Source organism: Fukomys damarensis, unplaced genomic scaffold (genome assembly GCF_012274545.1).
Source record: "Fukomys damarensis isolate Sample0158 unplaced genomic scaffold, DMR_v1.0_HiC HiC_scaffold_23, whole genome shotgun sequence".
NCBI lineage: Eukaryota > Metazoa > Chordata > Mammalia > Rodentia > Bathyergidae > Fukomys > Fukomys damarensis.
This window is the reverse complement of record NW_022900935.1, coordinates 11,602,771-11,610,707: the sequence shown is the minus strand read 5'-3', so window position 1 is coordinate 11,610,707 and position 7,937 is coordinate 11,602,771. Positions and strand designations below refer to the sequence as shown.

Here is a 7,937-nt window from a genome sequence, read left to right as displayed (position 1 = left end):
GGAGGGAAGTGGGGGGAGAAATTGGTTACAGGTACAGGAGGAAAGAAGAGACAAAATAAGCTGTGTAGCAGAGATGGGGGATGGAAGGCAGCAATACTTTTCTGAGTATATCTTTTCTTTATAACTCTGAAATCTCAAAACCAAAGTAATGTTTCACACATTCATAAACAAAACCCAAAGTGGAGGGATGGGGTTAGATACTGTAGACTGAAATTATTTCATATATATACCAGAATTAAGTAAAAAACTGAGAGCCAGGTTTTCCAGTGTTGGAGTAGAAGTTAACAAATAGCTGGGCATAGCAGCACATGCCTATAATCCCAGCACTCTTGGGAGGCTGAAGCAGGAGGATCCTAAATTCAAGCCCAGCCTGGGCAATTTAGTGACTTTACCATGTCTCAAAAAAAAAAAAAAAAAAAAAAAAAAAACGGGCTGGGGATATAGCTCAGGGCAAAGCCCATGGGTTCAATCCCAGTATTTCAGTAACAATATTTTAACTGGGCTTGGTGGCACAAGCCTATAATCCCAACACTCAGGAGGCTGAAGCAGGAGGATGGCCATGAGTTCAAGGCCAGCCTGCACTACAAAGAGAGTCCCTGTCTCAAAAAGTATATCTATAGATATAGATACAAATTTTTTTTAATTTTTAAAAAGGCCAGAACAGGAAAGAAGCATACCAAATGTAAACAGTGGTTATCCTTTACATAACAAGATTATAAGGTGGTTTCTACACTTTTCTGTTTTTTAAATATCCTACTTTATGCTATTTTCGTAATCATAAAACAAGCTTTCAGTACTAACATTTGACTATATTGTTCCTCCTTGACCCTCATACCAACCCTTATCTTCTGTATCTATGCTTAAAATACAAGTCAGCCACTTTAGTTTTGTAAACTGACTGAATGCTATTCTATCTCAAAGAAAATCATAGAATTATTTTCAATTCAATACTTTTTTTTTTGGTACTGGGGATTGAACTCGGGTCCTTGCGCTTGCAAGGCACGCCACCGAACCGCTGAGCTAAATCCCCGGCCCCATCAATTACATACTTTTATAGAAGTTCTGAATGCTAAAAGTGAGTTGTGATTTCATCTACATAAACCCTAAAACTGATCTTTAATCTAATCCCCAGACTCCACCTACAGTAAGTTCCTAGCTCTTCATTTACAGACTGCCTTCTATCTCCCAAGCACTATTACAGGTGCTGCCAAGTTCACAGTGAACAAAACAGAAAAAAATCTCTGCCTTCAGTGGCACACACCTATAATCCCAGCAAGCTTTGCGCAGTGGCAGTATCATAGCCAATGAGGTTTATCCGAGGTGCGATTATTGCTAATCCCAGCAGCACTCAGGAGGGTGAGGCAGGAGGATCACCATGAGTTCCAGGCCAGCCTGGGCTACACAGTGAGTTTTGGGCCAGTCTGGACTACATAGCAAGACTTTGTCTCAAAACAACAACAACAACAAAGAACTGCCTTCAAGGACCTTACATTATTGACAAAATTCAATGTCTCATTAAAAGTCAGACTGCACATACTGGTCTTGAAAAATTACAAAACAACTACTATTTAATAGAGGTCATAAAAACTGACAAATTTCAAATGTACTTAAAATAGCTTAAATGATCTCAAATTTCAGCTGAGCTAAAGTAGAGTGAGAAACTCTTTCTAGATGGCAGTAAGCCAAGGAACTAGAAACCATTTGAGAAGTCAGAAGTCGCCTGGGATCCTGCAGTATTTCATCCTCATAAATCTCTGCCACAGTTTAGGCACCTCTTTAAAGTAAATAGACTGTGTCTCATCACAGAACTCTATTCCAGAACTTATTTTCCCTCATATTAAACTAACTATACCATCACCCCAAGTAAGCCAGCCACTGACCACAGCCATCTTATTTTATGATTTCATATCCACTAACCAACAATATAGTCTTCACAGCTAGGGATGAGAGGCATTTCAGTTTCAGTCTCTGGTTATAAACCTAGTGATAACCAAGAACAGAGTCTTCTCTAAGGAGCAAGTGATCTTACCTCTGATTCTTTTTTTTTTTTATTTTTTGGTACTGGAGATCAAACTCAGGACCTTGTGCTTGCAAGGCAGGTGGCAGCACCGTTGAACTAAATCCCCATATTAGCATGTTTCTAATATAAAATAGCTGCTCTAGAAATGTTACTTTACATCAAGATACCATTCATTGGACCCCTATAAATCCACCTTATATTTGCAAGAACAAAACAAACCTTAAAGCAAAATCTCCAGAATCATAAGCCATAATTTAAGATCACTGAATAAATTAGTTTGGACCCTTTAAGGAAGGGAAAACTGACACCCAAATTATGTAATGTGACTAGCTTCATATAACACATCCCCCATCACCGAGGGAAAAAAACTGCAAATGGAAGAGCCAAACCAGGTGTGGCGGCAAACACCTGTAAGTAATCCCAGAATTCTGGGAGGCTGAGACAGTAAGGAGCATCACAAATTCAAGCCCAGCCTCAGCAATTTAGCATCTTAGGGAGTTCCTGGCACCTGCCTCACAAGTACAAGGGCCTGAGTTCAATCCCCGGTACCAATCAATCAATCTATGGGGTGGAAATGTAGTGCAAAGGCTCTGGGTTCAATCCCCAGTACCTTCATTAATAATAAAATACAGTGGAAGAGGCAAATTCAGATTTTTTCACTCCAAGTCAGGGGCACTTCTGAATATACAAAGCTAAATCTTTTATTTTAAGGCTAGCAGATACTATTTCTAAGCCAAAGTATAGCATCAAAAGGGCAAGGTATTACAAAATGAATGGGAAGGAGACCAGGAAGGATGTTACATTTCTCTTCCTCATACACTAATTCCTCAGATTATCAGGCATAAAACACTTGGAATTGATAGCAACAGGCCACTTCCTAGGGTACCTCTAACTTCACTGCTACCAAAAAAAAAAAAAATTAAACATGACTGAAATCCATTTATTAAAATGGAAGATAAATGGAATTGGAAAAGTCAGGTGGTCAAGAAGCTATGTAAACCTGGGTTAATTCTTACTCATGCTTCTAATTTAGCTCAGATGTCAACTTCTTCCAGGAAGCCCCAATTCCTCCTCCTCAGATCAGACTCATGGAACTTAGTAATTACTGTTACTTGGCTCACAGTATTCTGTTCGTTTACCCAGCTAGACCAAGTTCTTTGAGGGCAAAGATTCTCTCTTAGCTTTTCCACCCTAGACTCACACACAGTAAATGCTAAATAAATGAACAAATGAAGTCATAAACTTAGCACTTATACTAATGCCTGATACAAATGGCTTAAATGTGGCAAACCACTCCACTATGATGTAAAACACATGGGTTTTCCACACTGCCTAGAAAATAGAGCCATGCCCTGGGATTTAACTCAGTGGCACCAAGCCGGCCTTGGAAGTGCAAGGTCATCAGTTCAATCCCCAGTACCAAAAAAAAAAAAAAAAAAACGAAAATGGAGCTGGACATGGCCTACACCTGTAATCCCAGTGCTGTGGGGAGGAGAGGGGTACTGAGGCAGGAAGATTGCAGGCCAGACTAGGCTTCGCAGCTCAAGGTCGGCTGGGAATACATAGTGAGATGCCCATCTCAGAAAAAAAAACAAAAACAAAAACAAACAAACAAACAAACAAAACACTCCAAAGCAACACAGCAGTACACAGGTGCTTTAAATTCACAGCTCAAAAGAATTGTGCATCTGTCTCCCTCTTCCTTCCTATAGGAGGATCTACATTCAATATTTGATACTTTCTTGATGGTGGGACTTGGAAACAGAGAGACTGTGGGCCACAGTAAAAGCTATACAACTCTGGTTGCCAGGTATAAAGGTATTTTGCTGGAGGCCCCACTGACTTCTGAACAAGCAGAAACAAGCACTGAATCAAACACAGAGGGCCTATGCTTTTAAGGCTCTGTGAGGTGAAGATAACCTACTTGTCTAGCATTATGTGGCTATGAACTAATTAAAATGTACAGTATCACTGTGTTCTAGATCACTCTTCAGGGCTGCTTTTCTGTACAAAGAACTTCCCCTGGCCCTCAAATACAGGAAAGTATTCTTCCTCCCATTCTCACATGAAGGCTGAAGGAGTCCGGCATAGTAAAAAGGGCGCCCATGGGCTTAGAGTCAGTCTTAGCAGCCTGAATCTCAGATCATCTTTTACTTAGGAGATAACCTCGGAAATATTACTAACTACTCTGCTTTTGAGTTTCCTCATTTGTAAAACAGGTTTAATACCTACTTTATTAGAATTCAATAAAATCATGCATGTATGGCTACCAAAACAACACGCACTTAAAAAATGAATAGCATTATATTAGTATTTAAGGGCCAGGGATGTAGCTCCGTGGTTATGACTCCTGTCTGACAAGGGCAAAGTCCTTAGTTTGATTCCTGGTACCATACAAACGAAAAAAACTGTATTTAAATCTAGCTCTGATGGAGAGGCCAAAAAAAGAAGTCAGCAAACAACACTGGCTTCAGCCTACAAAACTAAAAATCAACCCAAGGAAAAAAAGGAAAATTATAATACCAAAAAATCTACAGGAATATTGGTTTCAGATATATATGAGGACACGGGTCCTTTTTGGCTGACATTAGTCTTTACCTAATTAGTTCTTGCAAAAACCCTCTGTCTGATTTTCTTAACCAACCTGGCTGCCCCAAAACTGTAACTAGACTCCCCAGAAGTGTCAACAGCCTTGAGAGAATTACACCCTGAAGTCTTTCCATATAAACAGAGAGAACACTGTGTATTCATCACAGACTACAAAATTATTCTAAATGAGAAGTATTTGGGACCTGAATTTAAACTCATTTGTCTTGAATTATCTGAAGAAAGAGTGGAGTGGCTTCAATCTAAAGGAGACCAAGAACCCCCTGAAAAATGTAAGCAAGGTTTTCTGCATATGGATAGTTTTCTGTAGGTGGGTCTATGTAGTCTTCATCAAAATGTCAAAGCTGGGCCAGGGATTTAGCTCAGTGTGGTGCTGCCATCTGCCTCCCAAGTGCAAGGACCCGAGTTCAATCCCAAGTATTAAAAAAAAAAAAAAGTCAAAGCTATTTGTTTCCTAGAAAAAGGTTAAGAGTCATGCTTAAGATTTTCAACAGACCCTCTCTCAACCTCCTAAAAGGAAAGCTGGGATAAGAAGATCTCAACACAACTGTCTTGAGGTCAAAGAGGCCATTTCTACTTAAAAGTGCTGCCACAAAAAACTGATGCCTACTTAGTAGGTTCCAGTTCCCATTCAAATCTGCTGTTGCTAACATTTCTTATTTTTCTGACTTTTCACTTGAACATTAAATTCAAATGAAAGACATCTTGCCATGAGAATTGCCTCCTAGTATTAATGAACTTAAAATACCACCCGAACTTATTAATATGATACAGGTAACTGTGCCCGCATATTCTGAGGATCTAGATGTCTATTAAAGCCATGAAAAGAGCAAGCAACTCCAGCTCTGCTCCAACCTGGATGCTTCAATGATGACCACTTGCATCACACACAAATTTCCACATTTCCTCAAGTTAGAAAAGCAGAGCCACTCTATTTCAACCTATTTTATTTACTGGGGGGGGATACTGGAGCTCAAACTCCAGTCCTGGCGCTTTCGAGGCAGGTGGCGGAACCACTGAGCTAAATCTCCAGCCCCTCAACCCATTTTAAACAAATTCCCTTTACCAGTTAATCTGGTGCATTCTGATAAAATCTATAACATATCCTTCATTTACTATTTATGTAATAAGTATTTATATTTTAACTGCAACCTTTTGACACAGAAGGCAAAGAGAAAGTAACAGTTGTAGAATATAAAACAAGGAATAGGTTTTAGCTTCAATGACAGGCAAATTTTTTTAAAAAATCACAAAAAACTAATATTACTACAGATAAATTTTTAAATGATCGCCAATGGAAATATCTTAATTTAATCATCTTTTAACAACAGCCTTTTACTCTAAAGAAAATTAACTTGTAGCTACTTTTATGCTGCAACCAACTCTGAGCTTTTAGAAGTCCTTCCTTTGAAAAATCAGCTGAGAAAATGCACATTTAAAGCACTCAAGTAAAAACAATACAAAACAACTCAAGTCACAGTTCTCTGTGTCCAAATAAGCCACCAAATACACCCAGTACTAACATATTCAGCCCCATGGTCTCTGATTGCTTTGTATATCAAAAACACTATGTTTAATTGCCAAAACAGCTCCAACACACAGTAATGAATAATTTACTTGGTAGCACAGTACAGAAACTTACAGTCCTATCCAAGTACTGGACAATTTAAAAGAACCTGAAATTAGAAAAGAATTTAAATTACTTACAAAGTTGTAAGATCCACCTCTGAACTCTACCTTAAAATGGGCAAATTAGTCAACCTTTCTCCCTCTCAGTAATTGATCAAAATTGACCAGGCTTTCGGTGAGCAACACTAACCATTCTCCTGGGGGAACAATTCTTAAGTAGAACCGTGCAGGATATAAACATTATGAAATCAGCACACACATCACAATGGAATGGAATTTATCTTTGCTCTGCGCCACACTGCCCAGATTGAAAACTGTGCTAACAACACATAAAGAACGGAGAAAATGACACTTGACAGAAAGCAAACAGTGACCTGAAATGACTCTAGAAAAGCGATGCCTTTCCCTTCTCAAAGTAATCGATACAGACAAGAAACTACAGACTGTGAAATAATCCGTGCCCCTTGCAGCAGTTACTTACTTGCTCAAACACTTCGTCTCTAAAAGTCAAATACTGGATGACACAAATACAAAACACAACACAACTAAAATCCAATGATTCTTGATTTACAATAACAAGGACGTGGGGAGGAGGGGTGCATGATGAAATGTTATTCTCAGGTAGGTAATACCTTTCTAAATCTCCGTGGAATTCATGAATACAGCGGTTTACCTGCACTGGTTAGTTTTGCACGAAAAAAATTCGTCACCAAGACCTCTCAAACAAAGCTGTCCAAAATTCTACAACCAAACGAATAACGGGAATCGGACACAATGAATACTAGACTTTCTTCCAGGTCTGGTACCCTCTACCTATTAGGCCCTATGGAAGGGCAAACTAAGGCCCTTTGAAAGTATCTGGCATAATCCAAGGCTTCCAAGAAGCAGGACTTTTAGGGGTGATGGGTAATGTCAGGTAACTTCCTCTTCCTTTAAAAAGGTCAGACAGGGAAACGTCCACGTAACAATTTCCTCCTCAGATCGCGCGCGTTCCACCACAAACCACATCACACCTCCCCTAGTCGCTAAAAGACATTAGCCAGGAGAGCGCTTTTTGTACACTTTCACCAAAGACTTAAAATCCAACTTACCTCGGGAACGAGCTGACTCGTTTCAAACAGTAAATTTACCAGTGAAGTTTATTATGCATTGCTAATGATAACCCGGGAAGCCCACCAAGCCTGGCTGCTGCAGGAGGGGCTGATGAGTAGGAAGGTGTAAGCCTCATAACAATTAGAGAAACGCCTTTCCAGCAGGGTCGTTCCCAGGGAGAACAAATCCTGCCCAATAATGGGAGGAGGTTGGGGGAAAGAGAGAAGGGTCTCTACATCTCAAAGGGAAGGGCTGCGGAACAGAAGCAAGGCCCGAGCAGGGTGGTTTTCCTGGAGCTGCAGGGGGTCCCCAGGTCCCCCGCAGGGCTGCTGCTGGGGCACCCTAAAAGCTCGGCCAAGCCTTCATTGGGGGCTTGAGCAGCAGCCTCTCTCCGGCTGGGCTGCGGCGTCCAGCAGAAGTGTCCCCCCACAGACTGCGGGGTCCCCCCGGGCTGCGGCGACGAGAACCCAAAGGCCTATAGGAAGGTGAAAAGGATACTGTTGGGGCGCCTGGGTCTGGAGGGCCCTGATGTTCGGGTGAGGAGTGACCGACGCCGCCGCCACCGCTGCCGCCGCCGGGTGAGGAGGCG

The 7,937-nt window shown here is 40.9% G+C and overlaps 1 protein-coding gene and 1 pseudogene across 3 annotated transcripts in view; one reads left to right on the top strand and one right to left on the bottom strand.

Moving 5' to 3' along the window:
- The window catches only part of Eif4g3 (eukaryotic translation initiation factor 4 gamma 3), a 304,279-nt gene extending 296,348 nt beyond the window's left edge, over window positions 1-7,931 (bottom strand). Inside the window, exons 1-2 of one of the 3 annotated variants that reach the window (XM_033767671.1) lie at window positions 7,847-7,931; window positions 7,348-7,456 (exon numbers count right to left, since the gene is read on the bottom strand). The gene's annotated coding sequence lies outside the window, so the exon portion shown is untranslated. Of the gene's footprint in view, window positions 1-6,334; window positions 6,440-7,347; window positions 7,457-7,846 lie in introns of those variants that run through there. The other 2 variants (XM_010626033.2, XM_010626034.2) reach the window with 2 other exon arrangements.
- LOC117287453 lies at window positions 1,276-1,428 on the top strand (annotated as a pseudogene).
- Window positions 7,932-7,937: the final 6 nt, after the last annotated feature.